Here is a 22500-nt window from a genome sequence, read left to right as displayed (position 1 = left end):
TATATATATATATATATATATATATATATATATATATATATATATATATATATATATATTATGTAAGGCTATTATAAATAAATTATATTATTATTATTATTTGTGAGTTGTACACTATTCATACATTGGATTCATTTATTTATTACAGTTTTTCTTTCACTTTTGTAAAGTGAAAAGTTAATACAAATTGTATTTGATTGTTTTGATTTAGAGCAGTGAATAACTAATAATAGGGTAACACTGTTTATTACTGATTTTAACGGTTACTGAACTCTTGAAATGATTTGGATATACAGTTCAAACAACACAAGATTGGCCCCTCTGTATTAATCATGGCCCCTCTTGTGCCCCCCAGTTGAAAAAATCCTAGAATCGCCCCTGGTCCTGGTGTCCTAAATTATAATTATAAATATATACTTATATTTTATACAAATATAAAATCATAAATAAAAACAGTTGTCAATATATTATATATAATATATATATATACCTTATTGCCCCGAATATAAGACGACCCTGATTATCAGATGACCCCCACTATTTTCAAATCTTGTTTTCTCTCTCTCTCTCTCTCTGTAAAACACATTTTCTTCCTAAATAATTTTCATATTGCATATTTTTCCTATTCAAATGTTAGTTTTGAAAGTATGGTCAATACTGGTAAAATGTACCAACAATAATCACATCTCATAGTAGCCTACTGAAACTGTATTAGCAGTAGAGGTGAAATCTTACTGTAGTCTTTAAATCTGAGTGCTGTGGTGTGTTTTAAAATCACGGGGGTCCCATCAGACAGTCACAGATCTTTACAGCACATTACATCACTGAGATCACGGCACACTCTTCTCTGTGTTTCTGGCATCACCTAGACTAATGTTTGAGTGTGTTACTGACACGTCCAAGTCTAGACCCTCAATATAAAACAACCACGCTTGTCCAAGAGAAAAACATGGTCTTATATTCAGGTCAATATGTATATATATATATATATATATGTGTGTGTGTGTGTGTGTGTGTGTGGGTGCGCTGTATTTACTCTGTGTGTGTCTGTGTCTGTGTGTGTGTGTGTGTGTGTGTTTGTGTGTGTGTGTGCGCTGTATTTACTCTGTGTGTGTGTGTGCAGAGGCGACGGTGTTGAGCTATGATGGCAGCATGTATCTGAAGATCCTGATTCCCAGCACGCTGCACACAGAGGCTGAGGATGTGTCTCTGCGCTTCATGTCCCAGCGAGCGTACGGTCTGCTCATGGCCACCACCTCCAAAGAGTCAGCTGACACACTGCGGCTGGAGCTGGACGGAGGACGGGTCAAACTCACGGTCAACCTCGGTAACTACCCGTCTGTCTCTGTCTGACCTCTCCTCCCTGAACCATCTCTGTCAGATCTCTCCCTGTGTTACCCTCCGTCACTGACCCACCCGGCCTGTAGGTCACACGGTCCGCCAGCAGAGGGCGCTGCAGGCCTGTACACCACTGTCAGTGGAACCACTAACAACCCTTAAAACAAGAGACATTTACTTGGGAAGCAGGACTGTGTAAGATATACAACTTATACTCGTTTTATTTCTCATTTCTTTAGACATAATAATAATAATAATAATAATAATAATAATAAAAATAATAATTAATAAATTTAACTTAAAAATGTAAATCTACATGTAAATTAATTGTAATGAATAAATTAATGTCTGAATATCTTTTTTTAGTCATTCAAACAGAGTAAAAGTAGAACTGCTTTGTTGACTGATGTTCATGTCCAGTCTTCAGCGTGTCTCTGCTTTGAAGGAGCTTCAGTGTGATCTGATTCAGGGTCAGTTTAGAGGAGGTGTGGTCTGTGTGACGGTGAGGGAGACACAGGGCAGCGGTGCATCCTGGGAAAGACTGTGGTGGGAGAGAAATCATCCCTCTGTCTCTCTATCTGTCCTCGGCTGGAGGTTTCCCTTCAATGGTGTGTGTGTCTGCGGCCTGAGCACACAGCCTGAGACCGGCTCCTCATCAGATATACAGGCCTGCACTGAACAGCTGTCAGGCTCAGCCTCAGATAATACTGCCCATCCGTACACCTCAGGTGATGCGTCTCTGTCAGTCACACATCAACTAAATATTTCCTGACGCATTTATTAAAGTCGCTTAGAAACGCCATTCATTTATTCACTCTATTAAAGTGATATTTCACCCAAAAATTAAAATTAGGTATGCTGAAGCAGCTCTGAGCGGATGATGTATGAGGTCAGCAAAATATTTCAGTTAATGTTATGAAAATGGTTGTAGTGTCAGATTCAGTTTAACGATGCTGACAGATAATACCTGATAACACTACAGATAAATAATTAAAATGTATTATTATTATTATTACAGACACTATTATTATTATTATCACAGAGCACTATTACAGACATCTGAACCGTTCCATTCATGTGTGACTGACAGATATCATCACATTCATTTATTAGTTTATAATCCAAACAGCTGGACACTGTGCAGTTCATTCAGCTGAATCTGAGGTCTGGGTATTGTCTAAACTCCTGATTCTCTTGAGGAGGAGTCTGTGAAAGGTCTGAGTGATGACCAGAGACGGTCTCTAGCTGTCTGCAGCACTGTTCTGTAGCGGTTGACACACTGAGATGCTCCTCAGCCAAAGGAACACACACACACTCTCTCACACTCACTCTCTCACGCACACACTCTCACGCACACACTCTCACGCACACGCTCTCTCACACTCGCTCTCTCACGCACACGCTCTCACTCTATCTCTCTCACACACTCTCTCACACACGCTCTCTCACTCTCTCATGCACATGCTCTCACTCTTTCTCACACACACTCACACTCTCTCACACGCTCTCACTCTCACACGCACACTCTCTCACACACACGCTCTCACTCTCTCTCTCTCACACACTCTCTCACACACGCTCTCTCACTCTCTCATGCACATGATCTCACTCTTTCTCACACACACTCACACTCTCTCACACGCTCTCACTCTCACACGCACACTCTCTCTTGCACACACTCTCACTCTCTCACGCTCTCTCACTCTCACACACACACTCTCTCACTGTCTCACGCACATGCTCTCTCACCCACACGCTCTCACTCTCTCACACACACTCACTCTCTCATGCACACACTCTCTCACGCACTCTCAAACACACTCTCACACACACTCACTTTCTCTCCTTCTCACACACAAACTCACTCTCTCACGCACACGCTCTCATGCACACACTCTCACATGCACACGCTCTCTCTCACATGCTATCTCACACACTCTCACACACACTCACTCTCTCACACGCACATGCCCTCTCACACACTCTCACATACACTCACTCTCTCACACGCACATGCGCTCACACACTCTCTAATGCACACGCTCTTTCTCACACTCTCTCACACACACAATCTCACTCTCTCACACACAGGCTCTCACACACACTCTCACACGCTCTCACTCTCACACACACACTCACTCTCTCACGCACATGCTCTCACGCACACGCTCTTACTCTCACACGCACGCTCTCTCTCCCACACTCTCACGCAAACACTCTCACTCCCTCTGCACACTCTCTCACTCTCACACGCTCACTCACACTCTCTCACACACACACACACACACACACACACACTCGCTCTCTCACACGCACATGCCCTCTCACACGCTCTCACACACGCACATGCGCTCACACACTCTCTAATGCACACGCTCTTTCTCACACTCTCTCACACACACGCTCTCACTCTCTCACACACAGGCTCTCACACACACTCACGCTCTCACACACACTTTCACAAACTTACTCCCTCACGCACACACTCTCTCACACACACTCTCACTCACACACTCACTCTCTCACTCTCACACGCTCACTCACACTCTCACACACACACACTCACTCTTTCACACTCGCTCTATCACACTTGTTTTTTCACGTACACACTCTCACTCCCACATGCTCACTCACGCTCTCACACACACACACACACTCGCTCTCTCACACTCGCTCTATCACACTTGTTTTCTCACGTACATGCTCTCACTCTCTCATGCACACGGTCTCACTCTCACATGCAAACGCATGCTCTCTCACACACACTCTCATGCACACGCTCTCACATGCATACGCTCTCTCTCACACTCTCTTACGCACACGCTCTCACTCTCACACGCATACACTCTCTCTCACACACTCTCACGCACACGCTCTCACTCTCACACGCACACACTCTCTCACACTCACACACACACACTCCCGCACACACTCACATGCACACACAAATTCTCTCACACACACACTCTCGCACACACTCACACGCTCTCACTCTCAATGCTCTCTCACACTCACTCTCACACGCACCCTCTCTCTCACACACACACACACACACACTCTCTCTCACACACACACACTCTCTGTCTCACTCACACGCTCACACTCTTACACATACTCTCACTCTCTCACGCACACGCTCTCACTCTCTCACTCACACTCATATTCTCACTCTCTCTCACTCACACACTCTCACTCTGTCACACTCACTCACACTCAGCAGATGTGTTGGATGGCTGAGGAGTGCAGTGAACCCCTTCCCTCAGTCCACAGCCGCAGCGCTTCACGCTCCTCATCCTCTCATTGATCTGAGGAGAAACATCACCGTAGTGAACCGGACTTCATCACGACTGCTGACCAGAGACATCATTTAACTGACAGTGTAAACATGTAAATGATGATATTCAGAGATCAGCGAGACAGTTGTTGACCATATTTGATTGCTCTTCACAATGAGCTTCCATTAGCTGACATGAACTGACAATACTTCTAAAGCACAATTTAATGTTCATTTAAATATTTAATACAGGAGTAATATTAAAAGTTGTATATGTAAATATTATTGAGCTTTTAAAGAAGTATATAAAATAATAGTCAGAAAAATATTTTGTGAAATTGAAGATCTTATTGAACTTTTACATAAAATATGTAAACAAAAGAATGAACAGTGAAAGTAAAGCTTCTGGAAACAAACGCTGAGGATCAGATTTGAGACTCTAAAACATGATTGATGGAGAATCAAGTAAAGCTGAGCTGCTTCAGTCCAGGAAGAGTTCATCTGGAGATATTACTGACCTTATTCTCACCTTTACTTGATCAAAATCAGACATGATCTGACACCAGAAGCTGGAGCTGGATGCTTGTATAATTACAGTAAAAGAGCTTGAGTGGATAAAACACTCAATCAGAGACAGAAGACATGAGGAGATTGAGTGTGAAACAGGTTTAACAGCGAATCATATAGAGTAAGTTTGAATGTGAAGGTTATTGAGTCGTGTTAGCTGATGGGTTATGGTTGTGAAGAGCAATCTCAGGCCGGTGTTTCTCACAGACGGTCTGATCCGGTTCAGACTGGTCTAGATGAGCGGAGCGGCTGTGGTTCTGCTGCTGACACGCGTGAGAAGGGAATGGGTGCCGCTGACTCACACGTGTCCCCGGATGGTGGCCCTGATGTTCAGATGTCTGCAGAATGAACTTTGAAGGATGTAAAATGTTTTCTGTCTCTCTGTCTTTCCTTTAATTTGATCTCACCATCTCACTCTCTCTCCCACCAGACTGTATCAGGATAGACTGTAACCTCAGTAAGTGTGCCAACTCGTTTATCATACACACACACACACACACACACACGCTCACACACACTCGTGCACACACACACACACACACACACACACACACACACACAGACACATGCACACAGACACATGCTCACACACACTCACAGACACGCGCACACACACACACACACACACACACACACACACACACACACACACACACACACACACAGGTGTTAAATGAGTGTTATTTCATGCTGTGTTTTGACCCTGAAGGTAAGTGTGTTGTTGTGACTGGAGGAGATTTCTGAGCGTGTGTTTATGAATGAGCACACACACACACACACACACACATTGCGACGTGAATCTCTAATAACTGCAGAATGGATTTGATGTTCTAATCCGTTTCATCTCAGTCTTACAATAAAATCAACATGACAAAGCTTTTCATCTTTCATCCTGGAAATTCATTTTATTTTCAAAACTCAAATCATTCCCCATTTAATATCAATTCAGACTTTTTATTGTCAGTCAAGATGAGTGACTGGATAATGGGTTATCTGTTTGTTTGTTTGTTTGAAATTATTATTATTATCATTATGTATTGATTAGTATTTTTTAGCATTATTTATGATTCATCAATATTAATATATTATTTATTGATTAGTATTATTATTGATCAATATTTATTGATCATCAATATTTGATTATTATGATCAGTTTTTATAGTTTTAGTATATTTTATCATCAGTATGTATGATATGTTGTTGTTAGATGACAGATTTAGAGGAGTATAGTAAACACGAGGCTGTTGATTCAGGAGAGCGTGCAGCGCTTCATTACCGAGCTGCACGTGTCTCTGTAATTAAGCGTGAGCTGCACTTCACATGTGATGCTGTGTGTGCCGTGTGAAAGCGTCACACTGATGTGGCATGTGCTGTCAGCTCCTGAGTTTCTTCCTGTTAGTCTGTCTGACCTGTGTGTGACCTCAGGTGCCACTGTGAATTAGACACAGCCAATTACCCAGAATGCCCTGTCAGGCCGCAGGAGCGCTGGCGTGTGATTGGAGGAGACGGCGGGCTCTCGTCTCCTTCTACAGGTGTACATGCAGGACTGGTCGTGATATCCAAACACACACTATTACAAACAGTCATGTAAAGCCCAAAGTGCACGACAGATAGAATCACAGACTAAAGGATCAGAGAGACTCCCAGAGTCTCTGTTCTGCGTCCCCTCCAGCTTCTGCTAAGATCTCATCATCAATCATTGAAATGGCATGAAAACAAGTCTTAAATATGCAGCAGGTCACAATAAAGCCTGCGATTCTCAGAACCAATCTTTATAGGTTTATTTCTGATTCAGTTTTAGTAATTTAGTAATAATAATGTCAACTTGTTTCATTTAGGGAGCTCATCTAATTACAGTTACTTTGAGTGATTTTGCTCTTTCTATTAAAGTCTTAGTAATCTTATATTCTAAACTTAAAACTATTTATTAAATTTAGGCAACAGTGCTATTTTTGTTATTATGTGTAAGTGTATGATCTAATATTTATATTTTCTTTACTTTCAGCTTTATCTCAATTACTGAAAATGATTTAGTTTTAGGTTTAGGTTCTTGAACAATCACAGCAGATGCTTTATGTTGAATCCAGCAGCAGCTCTCAGTTGTGTTTGAGTTGGTTAATGGTTATTAAAATCCTGATTTAACTTCTCCTCCACTGCTGTAATATAAACCATCGTCAGCATTCGTCACATCTCTCTGTAGATCAGTGAATGACGGAGGGAGATCAGTAACTCACGCACATCCAGGTCAAATGAAGATGCTTGGATGATCATTTTCTGACAGATCTGTCTGACAACTTCAGTGAACATCATCATGACGACGAGTCCACATGTTTGTGTGTGTGCTTGTGCAGATATCTCCTCAGTGTATGAGAGTGTGTGTGTGTGTGTGTGTGTGTGTGTGTGCTTGTGCAGATATCTCCTCAGTGTATGAGAGTGTGTGTGTGTGTGTGTGTGTGTGTGTGTGTGTGTGTGTGTGTGTGCTTGTGCAGATATCTCCTCAGTGTATGAGAGTATGAGTGTGTGTGTGTGTGTGCTTGTGCATGTGTGTGTGTGTGTGTGTGTGTGTGTGCTTGTGCAGATATCTCCTCAGTGTATGAGTGTCTGAGTGTGTGTGTGTGTTTGTGTGTGTGTGTGTGTGCTTGTGCATGTGTGTGTGTGTGTGTGTGTGCTTGTGCAGATATCTCCTCAGTGTATGAGTGTCTGAGTGTGTGTGTGCTTGTGTGTGTGTGTGTGTGCTTGTGCATGTGTGTGTGTGTGTGTGTGTGCTTGTGCAGATATCTCCTCAGTGTATGAGTGTGTGTGTGTGTGCGTGTGTGTGTGTGTGTGTGTGTGTGTGTGTGTGTCTCTCTGTCTAAGTGTGTGTGTGTCAAGTCATTTCACATCACCTTTATTTCTATAGGGCTTTATACAATACATGTGTCAAAGCAGCTTTACAGAGTCAAACAGGAAAATAGTTAGTCAATAATGCAAGAAGGCAATAACAGAGTCATTTCTGCAGCTCAAATCAGTTTATTGATGATTCAGTGATGTCATCATCCAGTTCAGCTCTCTTCAGCTTCAACTGAATGGTTTCGCACCTCAGTATTTGACAAAACTCTTATTGCACTATAGTCCTCCATGTTCTCAAAACTCAGGCAATTTGATAATACCTAGAATATCAAAATCAACAGTGGGCGGCAGATCGTGGTTCTGGTTTTCCTAATTAATGCAATAAAACAATCCTTTAACCCATATTTGGATATTAAAAGCATATTAGTATGTTATGTGTAAGCCAGGTTAAAGAGATGGGTCTTTAATCTAGATTTAAACTGCAAGAGTGTGTCTGCCTCCCGAACAATGTTAGGTAGGTTATTCCAGAGTTTAGGCGCCAAATAGGAAAAGGATCTGCCGCCCGCAGTTGATTTTGATATTCTAGGTATTATCAAATTGCCTGAGTTTTGAGAACGTAGCGGACGTAGAGGAGTATAATGTAAAAGGAGCTCATTCAAATACTGAGGTGCTAAACCATTCAGGGCTTTATAAGTAATAAGCAATATTTTAAAATCTATACGATGTTTGATAGGGAGCCAGTGCAGTGTGGACAGGACCGGGCTAATATGGTCATACTTCCTGGTTCTAGTAAGAACTCTTGCTGCTGCATTTTGGACTAGCTGTAGTTTGTTTACCAAGCGTGCAGAACAACCACCCAATAAAGCATTACAATAATCTAACCTTGAGGTCATAAATGCATGGATTAACATTTCTGCATTTGACATTGAGAGCATAGGCCGTAATTTAGATATATTTTTGAGATGGAAAAATGCAGTTTTACAAATGCTAGAAACATGTGGTTTTATTAACAAAGTTCGGGAGAAGCACGATCAGATAATCATCCAATTTGGCACAGGTTCATCTCGTTTAGCTAATCATCTTAAATAGCACGCAAGCGTATATATATCCAGTCTTCCTACCTCCTGTCCCACGACAGTTTTTCGGCAACCCTCCTCCACCCCAACTCCTCACTTCTAATCTATTTATCCCAAATTAGGGATAGGGGGAGTTATTTGGGTTCGGGCTATGCTCCGGGCCCGGACCCCTCCCCCAGGACAGCACGCCAAAATATGCCTACTATTTGCCTTCAGATTAGATGTAAGGGTGAACTCGTGAAGTGGCTTTCTAAGGAAAGATTGCGATCAAGTAGCACACCTAGGTTCCTAACTGATGATGAAGAATTGACAGAGCAACCATCAAGTCTTAGACAGTGTTCTAGGTTATTACAAGCAGAGTTTTTAGGTCCTATAATTAACACCTCTGTTTTTTCTGAATTTAGCAATAAGAAGTGATGATATCTCCCAAGGGTAACATATAAAGCGTGAAGAGTAGCGGCCCTAGTACTGAGCCTTGAGGTACTCCATACTGCACTTGTGATCGATATGATACATCTTCATTCACTGCTGCAAACTGATGATGGTCAGATAAGTACGAACCATGACAATGCAATTCCACTAATGCTAACATAAATTCGTCTACTCAAGAGAATGTTGTGGTCAATAGTGTTAAATGCAGTGCTAAGATCCAGTAGCACTAATAGAGAAATAGAACCAGGATAAGCAATCTCTCGTTCTGTAACGGTGTGTAAGAGAGAAAGTGTGTGTGTGTGTGTGTGAGAGAGACAGAGAGAGAGAGAGAGCATGTGTGTGTGTGTGTGTGTGTGTGAGAGAGAGAGAGAGCATGCGTGTGTGTGTGTGAGAGAGAGAGAGAGCGTGTGTGTGTGTGTGTGTGTGTGTGTGTGTGTGTGTGTGAGAGAGAGAGAGAGAGAGCATGTGTGTGTGTGTGTGTGTGTGTGTGTGAGAGAGAGAGAGAGCATGTGTGTGTGTGTGTGTGTGTGTGAGAGAGAGAGAGCATGTGTGTGTGTGTGTGTGTGTGTGTGTGTGTGTGAGAGAGAGAGAGCATGTGTGTGTGTGTGTGTGTGTGTGTGTGTGTGTGTGTATCTGACCACTCTCTCCTGCTGCAGGTAAAGGTCCAGAGATCCTGATGGCGGGTCAGAAACTCAATGATAACGAGTGGCACTCAGTTAAAGTGACCCGGCGCGGGAGGAACCTGCAGCTGTCCGTGGACAACGTTACTGTGGAAGGTAGAAATACCATTCATGCTTCACTGACAGAGAAATATTACTCATGAGCTCAAGTGGGAGGAAGATGAAACTCTGACTGTGCAGTTTAATAGCAAACAATCGCCGATTAAAGCCTGAAACCCCACCCACCACATACATGTCAGCCAATCAGAGCGCAGTGATTACTGACAGACACAGAGCAGACACAGTACTTGCTACTGTAGTTTGATCATCTTCTTTCAGTCTAGCGGAAAGAAAACATTCAAAATATACATTTAAGTGTTAATTTTGTTACATTTAATGTGTTTGTGTTTGCAGATTTCCATTACAATCCATATTTGTTCAAGTTTATTTCTCTTCAGCAGCACTTACAGCTATCATATATATATATATTTTGAAGGTTTTTACTGAGGGGTTTGTTCATATTTCACTAACCTGGGTTTATTCAACATTTCATTCCTAAAAACATGTTGAAATATGTTCTGTCTGTTTGCAGTATTTATGGAGTGATACAAAGAGAGATCTAGAATCCCCTCTGGAAGAACCTTTAGCTCTAATATGATGACAAACTCAGAACCAGGCTTTAGATTTGTGTTCTGGAAATGTATGCAAATGAGTTCTTATTTAAGTAGACGAGGCATCATTTGCATACAGTATTTAAACCTAGCATTTCATGAACTGTGTGATATAAGACACCGGTGGTAATGTGCTGTGATGACACTGGGAAGCACAGTGGTGTGTGTCAGTGACTCTCGGACTGGCTCTGCAGGTCAGATGACCGGTGATCACACGCGTCTGGAGTTCCACAACATCGAGACGGGCATCATGACGGAGCGCAGGTTCATCTCCGTGGTGCCGTCTAACTTCATCGGGCACCTGCAGGGCCTGACGCTCAACGGCGTGCCGTATCTGGACCAGTGTAAGAACGGAGACATCTCGTACTGCGAGCTGAACGCCCGCTTCGGCATGCGCCACATCATCGCCGACCCCGTGACCTTCCGTAACAGAGGCAGTTACCTGGCGCTGGCCACGCTGCAGGCGTACGCCTCCATGCACCTGTTCTTCCAGTTCAAGACCACCAGCAGCGACGGCCTGCTGCTCTTCAACAGCGGCGACGGCAGCGACTTCATCGTGGTGGAGCTGGTCAAAGGGTCAGTCGCAGTGTGATTACAGGAGCGTCCAGCTCAGACAGGACACACAGTAATAATAATAAAGAGAATACACAATATGTTATGAATAACAATAAAATATAGGTAGCACTGAAGTCAAGACTAAACCGAACCAGCACATCTCAGATTCATCTGAGATCTGGGAAATGTCTGCTGTTTAATCAGAAATACAATTACTATATTAAGAGAGTTTCTAGAGCTGTTACCAGTCACATGAAATCTGACAGAATCTGCACAGGTGGCACGAAGTTTCATCTGCATTGGAAACCCTAACACTAATGTGTTATTGTTATTATTATTATTATTATTATTATTATTATTATTATTATTATTATTTTAATTACAGAAAATGTAATGGAAAAATAAAATGATACTTTTCAACATGACACTATAGGTGGCAACAAATCACTTCATGAGTGAGTCACTGAATCGTTTATTCAAATGATTCCTTCGAAGCAGATGATTCGTTCAGTAATGTGTTGCTCTTGTCATTGCATTGAATTAATTAAATTCTGACTTGGCAAAACAGTATTAAAAGTAATCGCGTTAGAAATAAGTTATTGATTGCATTTGAAGCAGGAATGTTACACCCAATCTCTGAGATGATGTTAGCAGATAAATCATACAATGCATTTCCAGTTCAGTGACAGCGCTGCGGTCCAGGTCCTCTCAGTCTGAGACCAGCACAACAAACGTCTGAAGTCAGGTCTCAAGCGCTGCAACTCTTCAGTCATGTACAGCTCTCTTTTATTTCTACACTAGTGTTTTAGTACTTCAACTTATCTATAACATAAAACAAAACAGAACGGTTTGCTTAATGGGTCATTCAAAAGTGTTTTTTAGGATTACTTAATTACTATTTTGAATCAACTCTTTTTATGTTGACTTTAGTCTGTATTTTTCTTTATATTTTTGTAGGTTTTATTTATTTGCATTTCAGTTTTAATGTTAGTATTACTTCAACCGAAATTTATCTTTAACATAAAAGCATATATAAACCATTATAATGAACTGAATTGACTTTTATTTTTATACTTTGTTTTAATTTTAACTTTAGTTTTTGTTATGTGCTTCTGTAATTTTTATTACACATAAAAAATAGTATTTTCTTTGGGTATCATTTATTTTGATTTCAGTTTTGTGTTTCAGTTAAGCGCTTTAACTTCAGTTTCTTAATGAAAGGCTTTAGCATCATCATGTTTGACTGCAGCTGAACCTGGAGCATGATGAATGCACAGATCTGAAATAAGACGTACAGAAGATGAGTGAGAACTGACTCATTTCACACAGAAGAAGTGTGTGTGTGTGTGTGTGTGTGTGTGTGTGTGTGTGTGTGTGTGTGTGTGTGTGTGTGAGGATGACGGTGCTCTTTGTAGTGTTTAAAGTGCTTCAGCGCAGTCATTATTCACACTCTTATGACCAGTCAAAGCTCATTTTTCACAGTTTTTATCTGTGATGAACACAATGAATGCAGTGTTTTATAATCAATATTTGAAGAGAAATGACAGTAAATGTAGAGAAAACACGCTCGCAGAAGTCACACACTCATTTGTGTTGTGAATGTAAAAGTGTGTGTGTGTGTGTGTGTGTCTGGTCATGTCATGACAGTCGATGTCTGGACTGTTTGAAACTGGTCTCTGTTTAATCAGTGCAGTTTCTTCATTATAGTCTTTAAAACCAAGAACTCTCCTCCAGAGCTGAGCGTCTCACGTTCAGACTAAATAAAGTGTGTGTCTAGATTAAATACAACATAAAGCATACATTTAGACTGAGACTGAAGGAACATTTAAATAAAGCGTGTGTTTAGACTAAATAGTTGTATGTTCTTGTTATTTTGATTATAAACTAAAAGCATATGCTTAGACTAACAGACTAAACAAATATGAAGGGTTTGATTTAATAAAAACTAAACTCATGCATTTGGACTAATGAAGAGTAAATAGATGTGAAGCTTGATAGCGGTGTGTATCAGAGTGATGTGACGGCTGTGTGTTTCAGCTTCGTGCACTATGTGTTTGACCTGGGGAACGGCCCGTCTCTGATGAAGGGAAACTCAGAGAAGCCGCTCAACGACAATCAGTGGCACAACGTGGTGGTCTCACGCGACACTAACAACGTGCACACGCTGAAGATCGACTCTCGCACCCGTGACGCAGCACTCTAACGGAGCCAGGAACCTGGACCTCAAAGGTACCGAGCTCACCAGCTTCACACACACACACACACACACACACACACATTTCTCTGACCCCTGGTAGAGATTTCTCTCTTCATACTCAACACGAGTATGAACTGTGTTACATTACTGTTGCTTATCTTTTTCTCATCCAGACCGGGCTAAGTTTTCTCTTTCCAGCAATAAAAAATAAAAATAAGATTCGTTCATTTATTAAAAAGAGAAAAAGTGATTTTTGTTCATTAGAATGGATGGAGTGGATCATTGAAAGGTCAGCACCAAAGACCCTGGTTAATGAAATGATATGAAAGTTTAGAGAAAGTCCTGAGGAATGAGTCAGACGATCTGAATGAGTTATCTTCACAGCTGTTTCCAGGTTGAGCCAGATGTTGAGTTTTCTGTCTGTTCCTCACATGATTACTCCTCCATAATGAGTGAGTGATGTGAAGAGAGAAGCACGGGAACACTGAGAGAACCAATGGAAGGAGTGCAGATAACACACCTCTACTGGAATTAAATTAATTCAATAAAATAAAATAAAAAAGATCATAATACACATGTAGACTAATTAAGTTAAATGAGAAACCTTAATGTAAAATACATCTAGACAAATGAAATGAGTAGAATTAAATACGAACTGATGTATTGATGCACTGATGTATTTGACTATTATCTCACTATATTAATTATCTATGGTTTGGTTTGTTGTTTAATCTGGCGATAGATTGTCAGAGTTAAATGTTTCAATGTTTTCATTAAACTGGGATCTCATTAAATCCAGATTCAGTGTTATTAATCATGTTTTATTAGTCCACAGCACACCCTGTGATTAGACTACACATTCATATCACTTATTTTTCTGTTGTCAAGTAGTATTTAGGGAAATTTTCCTCATTTTTATGTGTTTTTGACATTTTTATTAGTTTCTCTTTTTTCAGCTGTAGTAGTTTTAGTACTCCAACTTAAACTGCCATTACAACACTTCTAATTTAATCTATGTTTTTGTCATTTTATTTGTTTTTGTCTTATTTATTTATTTCTATGGAGCCATTGACATTCAGGCTAAATCGTGTGCACAGTTTACTAATTCGTTCCCTCAATGTACTAAAACGTGCCCACGATTACTATTTTGTTCCCTTGATTTATAAATCGTGCGCACAATTGATTAACTTTCCGTGCATGTCATGTGCGGGGCTCCGTATATCTCACGTAGTTGCCAAACATTTCCAGTTTTCATTGAGATGTAAGTGCTGTCGTATGGTATATGTGTTCATATCTGACTCCAGCGGTGTGTCAGTGAAGCGTGGCAGCGCTGGAGGAGAGCAGTGTTAAAGGGTTAATGACTGACGCTGTCTTGTGCTGTTATTCCTGATCATGATGCTCATTATCTGTCATTGCAGTGTTGGAGTTTTCTTCTACTCTTTCTGTGAGTCGTGTCTTATGTAAGGCTCCTTCAGGATCAGATTCAGCATCTGTAAGGAGTGTCTCTCCATCACGCATGTGAAGAGCTGCATATATTGTTCGTACAGTAGTGTATTAATGCATGTACAGAGAACAGTCATTCAGATCCTCATCTCTGATGCACACTCATGCACATTACACTGAGGAGAAGGACACTGGCTTTGGCTCAACTTCTTACTTCCTTTATCAGTTTGCAGAACTTTTGATCAGTGTAATGTGTCCTTCAGGAGTAAAAGCATTACTCTCTTTAAACTTACTAAGTGCAGACTTCAGCGCAGCAGTGTGTGTATTGAATGTGTGTGTGCCAGGAGCAGTGGAGGCGTGTGATTGGTCGATTAGTGCAGGGCACACGTCTTCAGGACTCTTAACTAACTGTGATGCTGGTGTGTGCACGACTCCAGCGCTCACACATCGACCGCGCGTTACTCTACAATCACCATCCACCAGCTCTGTGTGTGTGTGTGTGTGTGTGTGTGTGTGTGTGTGCGTGTGTGGGTGTGTGTGTGTGTGTGTGTGTGTGTGTGTGCACGACTCCAGCGCTCACACATCGACCGCGCGTTACTCTACAATCACCATCCATCAGCTCTGTGTGTGTGTGTGTGTGTGTGTGTGTGTGTGTGTGTGCACGACTCCAGCGCTCACACATCGACCGCGCGTTACTCTACAATCACCATCCATCAGCTCTGTGTGTGTGTGGGTGTGTGAGTGTGTGTGGGTGTGTGAGTGTGTGTGTGTGTGTGTGTGCGTGTGTGTGCTCTTGTTTTTGTGTCATATCAGGACACAACTCTGTATAATGACATGGGTATGACACAGGTATTACAAGGAGAGGGTTCTTATGAGCACATAACCCATGTCCCCATTTTTCAAAACACTTATAAATCATACAGAATGAGTTTTTTTGAGAAAGTAAAAATGCACAAAGTTTCCTGTGAGGGTTAGGGTTAGGTGTAGGGTTGGTGAAGGGAGATAGAATATACAGTTTGTACAGAATAAAAACCATTACACCTATGAGATGAACACACTTTACACAGAAACAAACATGTGTGTGTGTGTGTGTGAGACTGTGTGTGTGTGTGTGTGTTTGTGTGGGTGTGTGTTTGTAAGAGGGAGAAAGTGTTTGAGTGAGTAAAAAAAATATATATATATTAGGGGTGTAACGGTTCACAAAATTCACGGTTCGGTTCGATACGATTCACTGGTGTCACAGTTCGGTTTGGTTCGGTACGTTTTAGATACAGCAAAAAGAAAAAAATTGTGCTTGGGGGGGCACCAAAAAATCTGGCTCGTGAAAAAATCATCACAATAGGCTACTAGTATGAATAACAAATAAAATATTTCTAAAAGCATGTTAATATACAAAAGCAATACAAAAGCAATATAGGCCTAGACCAAATTAGTCGAGAAAAAGGTGAATCTCTGTGCCAGTCTCCCTCTGGTGCCCCCCCTTCCCCACTTCCCAGTGGTCTGTTCGATTATGCCTCAATCAATGTCAAATTTGGCAGACACCGACCTCAGACATGGCCTGGAAAAGGCACCAAGAGTCGGGGGCGGGAAAAAGAAAAAAGAAGAGACAGCGGGATGATGCTCGCGCGTAGCTGGCAGGTAAGACAATGTTTTAAATAAAAAATGTTAGTTTTAAAAGAACGGCGTTAGGTAACGACTTTATTTTTCAGTGACGGGGTAATCTAACTAATTACTTTTCCCGTCGTTACAACGCCGTTAACGTTACTGAATGTTAAATGCGGTGCGTTACTATGCATTGATTTAATAAACTATGCAATCCGAACGAGTGAGGAGGTGGGTTAAAAACGAGATACGTCACCTGTACGGAACATCGCTTTGTACGGAACATGGTTAGTCTACGTTACTGAGTGAGCGAGCGCCTGACTGAGTAGCCTAACATAAACATATAAGCTCGTGGGTGTCAGGGGCGTTGCCTGTTACGTCGTTTGGGTTATCGGGCTACCTTGTTGAACGCATCTCATTATATTTCAAAATTTTTTATTTATTTTCCAAATATAATTAATAATGCGTACCGCGTACCGAACCGAAAGCCTCGTACCGAACGGTTCAATACGAATACGCGTATCGTTACACCCCTAATATATATATATATAGGCATATATATATATATATATTGTAAGCTGTTGTACTATTTAAATTGCTCAAAAGAGTATAGTCTTTTATTAATATTGTTTTCTTTATAAATCCACTAGGAATACACAGGAGAATCACACACACACACACACACACACACACACACACAATGGGAAGACCAATACTGAACAGAAGAGGGAGTATGAATGATGAGTGACAGCTGCCAATCATTAGTAACCATAGAAACACACCAGGACTGATCAGAAACGACACAGAACTGAAGGAAGCAGAACTGGAACAACTAGAGCTAGAAATAACTCAAACTGAGACAGAAATGCATGAATCTACATATTTAGACATATATATTATATTTATAAAAGAATGGCAAAACAACAAAATTACTAAAACTTCAGTTACAATTAACTTAAAATAAAATAATGAAAACTATCAAAGAGATTTAAAATATTAACTGAAATAATACATATTTAAAAATAAACCTTTTCTGTTTTTTCTTTTTCTTCACTTCTGCTAGTTGCTAAGACATCATTTGTCTTTCAGTTAGTTTGACTTGATGTACTAAAATAACTCAAATTAAATTGAAAATTATTTAAAATGCAAAAAAAAAAAAAAAAGTAAAAGTAAAATGAATTCCAGATATAAATGAGAACTAATAACAATGTTTACTCTAATGTTAGTCTCCGTGTAAACGGTCGTGTTTGCTAACGCGTCTGATAGACACAGAGACAGTGCTTTTCTGTTTTTGGAGGTCGATGGCCCAGATTTTCTGCAGATAAGATGTGAGATCTGACGTTCTGAGAGTGAACAGACAGTGTGAATCATGCAGAAGACACACACACACACACACACACACACACACACACACACACACACACACACACACACACACACACACACACACACTGTTAAACTGAGCTCTCTGTCTGAGGAGACACACAGAGAAACCCTCATTAAATGCTCTTTCATCCGTTTATTCCTGACACCTCGTGTGTGAATTATTGATAGATGTTTCTCATCGTTCAGCTCACACTGAACTAATAGATTACAAATGATGAAGAGCACAAGATACAGACTCATTGTGTTTGATACCAGGACTAGTTTAACACATTTTACTGACATTATCAACAACATTTAGCAACAAAACATCATGTGAAGTGCTTGTTGTGTTTGAAACAAATGATACAGAGCTAACTGGAATTAGAAGATTAGACACCTTCAAGATGAGGAGGAGTGTGTCTTCATCAGGTTTGTAGAAATGTAGCACTGCATCAGTGTCTCATCAATGGATGCTCTGCAGTGAATGGGTGCCGTCAGAATGAGAGTCTGATAAAAACATCACAATAAGGGCTTTAATATGAATATCATCTGACTCACATCTCTGAAAGAATGAGTTTGAGAAGGTCTGATTCAGAACGGCTCCTGATAAAGTGAAGTACAATCTTCTATGATGCAGAAGAGTCATGATTGACGAGTTTCTCTCGTGAGATCCAGTCAGCGCTCTGGTGTTCATCAGTTTCAGCAGACTGTGAACAGATCTAGATCTTCAGGACAAGATGTGATAACTGAGATCTGATGAGGTGTCCTGTCGCCCCGCAGGAGAGCTGTATATCGGTGGAGTAGCGAGGAGCATGTACAGCAGTCTGCCGAAGCTGATCGCGTCCCGGGACGGTTACCAGGGCTGCCTGGCCTCCGTGGACCTGAACGGCCGACTGCCAGACCTGCTCGCAGACGCCCTCCACAGAGTCGGCCAGGTGGAGCGAGGATGTGACGGTCAGCACACGCACACACACGCACACACAGACACACACACACAGACACGCACACACACAGAGACACGCGCACACGCACGCACACACACACAGAGACACACACAGAGACACACACACAGAGACACGCACACACACAGAGACACGCGCACACGCACGCACACACACACAGACACACACACAGAGACACACACACAGAGACACACACACACACAGACACACACACACACAGACACGCGCACACAGAGACACACACGCATGCGCACACACACACAGAGACACACACACACAGACACACACACACGCACACACACACAGACAGACACAGACACACACACACACAGACTCACACACACGCACACTCACACACACACGCACACACACACACAGAGACACACACACACACAGACTCACACACACACGCACACACACAGAGACACACGCACACACACACAGACTCACACACACGCACACTCACACACGCACACACACGCACACACACACACACACACACAGAGACACACACACACACACAGACTCACACACACACACACACACGCACACACACAGAGACACACGCACACAGACACACACACAGACTCACACACACGCACACTCACACACGCACACACTCACACACGCACACACACACGCACGCACGCACAGACTCACACACACACAGACTCACACACACTCACACGCACACACACACACACTCACATGACACACATCAGCACATGTACCTCAGCAGCTCTGTATGGAAGCTTGTTTCCACCACAGGATAAAGGATACAATTATAATGAAGTTAATTGTGATGTTTTCTCACAATTCTGACTTTTTCTTAATTTACACTTAACAAATCCCCCCCCCACCGCCTCCATTTCAGGAAATGTCTGAAAACATAGAATTATGAGATATAAACTTCCGATTGTGAGAAAGAGGAGAATTGTAACAAAAGTAGCTTTTTTTGTACAAAAAACAAGTAAACAAAAAAACAGCAAAAGAAGTGTGTGTGTGAGAGAGAGAGAGAGAGAGAGAGAGAGAGAGAGAGAGAGAGACTGTCATGAGCACAATTAAGCTGAACCCGGAGCAGGACCTGAACCCGGAGCTGAACCTGAACCCGGAGCTGGAGCTGAACCCGGATCTGAACCCGGAGTGATTACTGAATGCTTGGAGCACGGAGGGAAACTGTAGCCGCTCCACTCCGCTCACATAATCTGCACCTGGAAGGATATAATCATAATGAAATCGATTTTAATTCCGTTTCCCTGTAGTTTGCGGTGTTGTCTGCCGCTTCAGTAGTTTGTTCAGCTGCTCTTAACCACAGCAGAAGACATTGAGTTTGAGAAGGTCAGCTCATTTTCTGCATTCAGTGTCTGAACTTGAACAAAACATCTTTGGATTGTTTCACTTCTTTAATATTTATACATTCAGGATTGTTGAATATATTGGTAAACATATTAGCATAAAGCATGCATAATAAATGCTTATATCTCCATATCTATGACTGAAGGTTGGGTTTATGGCGGCGTTACGAACCGCTGACAGCAACATACTGTAGAGTGTGAACCCTGTCCCAAACACGGCTGAAGAGCTGCACCTCTCTCGGCAGCCCGCAGGTCTCTTTCCAGCGTATGAATCATAGTGTCAGATAAGATCACTTAGCGTCCAGAAGGACTGAGAACATTCACTGACAAATGATCCATTCCATAATTTATGTAAGATGATCATGATAATCATAATAGGGAAAGTTAAAACCATTGTGTGGCTCAGATGTCTGATGTCTCTAAAGATCTCAGAACAGAACCAGCACTTTTGCTGAAGTCTCAAACTGATGATATTAGAGGAGCTAGAACATGTATGATCACGTTGGGTTAATGTGATCAGATTGTCTGGAGCTGGTAAGATCTGCTGAAGTTACTGAAGTGTTGAAGTCAGGAACAGACCGCATGTGTCGTGCTGAAACATCAGTCCAGACACAGATGGTGTTCTTCACATCTCGAAGGTTTGAGTCTAATATCTCAGTTATATTTTGGAATTTCCTGTGGTCTGGAGGAAATGGGAAGTGATATACTCTCTATATCACAACATGTACTATGATGATTATCAGAATATTTTAGGGTAAAATATATATGTAATATAAATATTACATGAGATGTTATTTTTTCTATTCATATAGGCCTACATAAAAATACAGTTTAGAATTTGTTTGTAATTTTCTTGCAATTAACATTAAACAAGCTAAATAATCTGCATGATTAATTGGAACAAATAGTGTGACCTTGCATTTGTGTATGCAGCACCCCATGGCCTTGACTTCAGCTCAGGAATGGATCTGTTATCTAGGCCTACTGTATTTGTGTTTAGATCTGCTCCTGCTGCGCAACAGATGCACAGCTCCGTTCAGCGACGCTTGACGTCACACATTCAAGAGAAACCAGAATGCGGTTTGAAGCTCAAAGTGGGCGGAGCCATCCAGCTGATCTTGGAAGCACATCACTCCCGAACATTAGAGAATGGGCAAACAGGCGGGAGCTGGTAGCAGAAACTACACCGATCTGACGTCAGGCTGATGATACACAGGGCTTTCACACTGAGAACTGATCACTGGTGTATCTGGATACTGTAGATCAGTCGTGGGCCCTGTGTCTCATCTGGTCGCCTGTTGGCAGCAAAAAGTTGCCTGCTGTATCATCAGCTTTTGTTCATCTTAATGCCGTACTTATGATGCGGTTTCATGTTTTCCTTGGTCTTAGGAGTGTTTAAAGCTGTTTGTGCATACAGAACATCCCTAAAGTCGCAAAGATTAAAGTCTCAAACCCAAAGAGAGATTCATCCACGAGATACATCCATCCCTCCTCCTGTTTAAACATGCCCCCACATGTCTACATCACTGTGTGGGAAGATATACACGCAAAGAAAGAAGGCGTAACCTTTATTCTCTCTGTTGTCCCGCTGTCATGTCGTGGAGACGCGCGTGTTTCACTGTGAAAGAGAAACTACTTTGTTTGGACACAACTAGAGATCAGTGATTGTATTTACAACACTGTTCCAGAGCCGTCCAACCCAAATATTCAGATGTGTGCAGCGCATTTTACAGAGGACTGTTTCCTGATCCTGGTGAGGGACGTAATATATCTGACACACGCCAATCACAACACACTGGAGATCTGACCAATCAGAGCACACCTCGCTCTTCAGGACGATGAGCTTTGTTAAAATAGATGTGTTTCAGCAGATGGAGCATCGAGGAGAAACAATAATGTACAGTTTGTGGAACATTTCATTACACCAAATACACAAAATAATGTTCTTTTTAGCAACTTTGTAAATTAGCATATGTTGTACAGCTAAGTTACTAGAATGATGTATGACTTCTCTTCAAACAGCGTGGGCTACAATATTAGCTATTTTAAGCTGTTATTAAACTAGAGGAACTAATCTTCAACAGCAGATACAAATGTTCCATTAATATCTATTATCTTCAACATCCTTGAGGAATATAAAGAAAATACTGTTTAGGTTTGTTGTGATAAAAATAT

At 41.6% G+C, this 22500-nt stretch overlaps 1 pseudogene; it reads left to right on the top strand.

Annotated features, from left to right (window-relative positions):
• Positions 1 to 22500, top strand: part of LOC113083581 (neurexin-2-like) — a 127810-nt pseudogene that overhangs the window by 10094 nt on the left and 95216 nt on the right.

The sequence above is a fragment of the Carassius auratus genome, unplaced genomic scaffold (assembly GCF_003368295.1).
Source record: "Carassius auratus strain Wakin unplaced genomic scaffold, ASM336829v1 scaf_tig00038947, whole genome shotgun sequence".
Taxonomy (NCBI): domain Eukaryota; kingdom Metazoa; phylum Chordata; class Actinopteri; order Cypriniformes; family Cyprinidae; genus Carassius; species Carassius auratus.
This window is presented reverse-complemented; position numbering and strand designations above follow the sequence as displayed.